The 2,500-nt window shown below is 42.6% G+C and overlaps 1 protein-coding gene across 3 annotated transcripts in view; it reads right to left on the bottom strand.

Moving 5' to 3' along the window:
* Positions 1-2,500, bottom strand: part of LOC143288391 (matrilin-1-like) — a 183,348-nt gene that overhangs the window by 171,405 nt on the left and 9,443 nt on the right. The window lies entirely within an intron of this gene.

The raw sequence follows: 2,500 nt of genomic DNA, 5'->3' as shown, positions 1-2,500 counted from the left end.
GACATCGTAAAGTGAGGTCCAGTGTACAGCAAGTACTTAGCTCACTCAGTACGGCCAGTCCTCTCTTCTCCTCTACACAGACCCCTCGGATGTCCAGTGGGTGTCTCAATGACCCAACCTTTAGCTTCCGTCGTCAGAATTGTGGTATTCTTTGTCAATATTCACCTCTTCAGTATAAGAGCCTTCCGCTTGCAATATTTTGATGATGGTAATTGGGGTAAAACGCTGTTAACGTCGTCTCTTTCGCCGTTCGTATGGAGAGAGTTAGGGCACGTGAAATAACCCACAGCAACTAAAGGTTTCGTTTCCTTGGCAAAATATTTACTGAAAAGTGGACTTTGACAGAAAAACAAACTCAGTTGCAGACAGAAAAAGAAAAAAAAAAGACAAATATTTAACTGTGGGTAGCGGTTTAAAGTAGCGAGGCGCTCTCCCCGCGGTAAAGAACGGGAAGTATTTCACACAGAGAAATCAGTTGTGAATTAAAGTAATACAATACAATACAGTTTCACTTTCAGTAGCTCAAGGAGGCGTCACTACGTTCGGACAAATCCATATACGCTACACCACATCTGCCAAGCAGATGCCTGACCAGCAGCGTAACCCAACGCGCTTAATACAATACAATACAATACAATACTACAAAATGCAATGTGACACAATTCAATACAATACATACATACAATACAATACAATACTACAAAATACAATGCAATACAATACATACGTATACATACAGACAGACAGAGAGGGTTTTTCGGCTCAACACTAATTCATTATCAGTTATCACAACTGTTCCTGATAAACTTTTCTCCGCCGGTATGCTCAATCGCGAAGGCAATCATTTCAACAACAAAAGACATGAATCATTTTGACCTTGATTATCAGTGAGCAATGGACACGCCTACAAAAGACTCCACATTCCACTTGACCCCCTGAAGAAGAACAATCTCAACACTCCTTTTTCTGTACTTTATCAATTTACCAACACTTCCATTCGTTCGTTTCTTGAACCAAGCCCTTTTCTTTGCACCATTCTTTCATTTCTTCAGCCTTTCTATGGACTTATTCATCTCTTGGCTATGACCCGTTTCATTTCTTGACTTTAATCGATTTCTAGAGTTCGCTCTCGTTTTTTTTTTTTTTGTTTTTTTTTTTTTTTTGTTGTTGTTTTTTTTGTTCCTGATGAAGCGATGAGCTGTGAGTATGTGACACTTTGCACGATAAAGCTTTCAAGTTTGATTTGCACGTGGAAAACATGTCAAATTTTCATGTCGAAATGTTTCGGTTCCTCGTCTTGTTTAGGGGTATTAACCTACGCCCGTTTTCCGTGAGTTCTATACTTTCCATATGTTCTGTTGGTTTTCTTTTCCCCTTCATTCAGCCTTATTTTCCGCCCTTGATCTTGCTGTTTGTTACTGTGACTGACAACGTATTTCTCTGTGTGAAATCCGGGTTGCTCTCCCACCGGGAGAGCGCGTTGCCTCTGTACAGCGCCACCATCTTATTTTTATTTCATTTATATATATATATCTTCTTACAATTCTCCTTGCAAGTGTATTTCTTAATCTACGGAGTGGGTTTTTCTATAGAAGTTTGCCAGGAACAACCCTTTTGTTGCTGGCTGTGGGGTTTTCGCAAGTGCATGCTACACACGAGTCGACGGTTTATCGTCTCGTCTGAAAGATTAGCATCCAGACCACCATGCACTCAGGAACTAGCGGAGAGGGGGAGTCGAAATTCCGCAGGTCCTTGTCTGGGACTCGAACCCGGTGACACTCGCTTCTTGGTTTGGTGTCATGACCACTGGGCCCACGCTCCACAGGCTATGGTTGATGTTATGAAGTAAGTTGTGTCTGAACCCTGTCTGTCTCTGTCTCTGTCTCTGTCTCTCTCTCATGTTGCATGCTACATTTTGCTGTGACTCCTGTTGTTATGGGCCAGAGGGCTGACAATTAAAACATTTCTTACTTTGACTCTCTCTTTCTCTGTGTCTCTCTGTCTCTGTCCCTCTCTTCAACTGCCGTTTTTTGTTTCCTTACCTAACTTTCTTTCTTTCATTCTTTTCATTTTTTTCTTCTTCCGTTACCCCTTCTTTGTTGATCTGTTCTTTACACACTGTGCAAAAAAAAAAAAAGAAAAAAAAAAAAAGAGAGATTCTTTAGCAATGCTTGACACCCGCTACTGCCGTTGACTGTTTAACCTGCGAAGAATGTATGCTGAAGGTCCCTTACTGCTACTACTAATGATGTGGGCCGTTTGCCATCAGATCTCGGCCAAGGCTGGTAAGAAGAAAAGAAAAAGACCCCCCACCCCCGAAAAAAAACAAAACCGACAGCGAAGGTGAAAGAAAGAGTAGAGCCCCTTTCAGGTCGCCCAGAGGGAGTCCCCTCTCACCACCACCCCCCCCCCACCCACCCCCCTGCTCTCCGTGTGTCTGGTAATAGCTGCTGCTGGGGACCTCTGCATGGTCGTTGAAAGCTTTAATGATGTTAATCTG

This window comes from Babylonia areolata, chromosome 12 (assembly GCF_041734735.1).
Source record: "Babylonia areolata isolate BAREFJ2019XMU chromosome 12, ASM4173473v1, whole genome shotgun sequence".
Taxonomy (NCBI): domain Eukaryota; kingdom Metazoa; phylum Mollusca; class Gastropoda; order Neogastropoda; family Buccinidae; genus Babylonia; species Babylonia areolata.
Note: the sequence above shows the minus strand (reverse complement) of the source record. Positions and strands in the feature narration are given on the sequence as shown.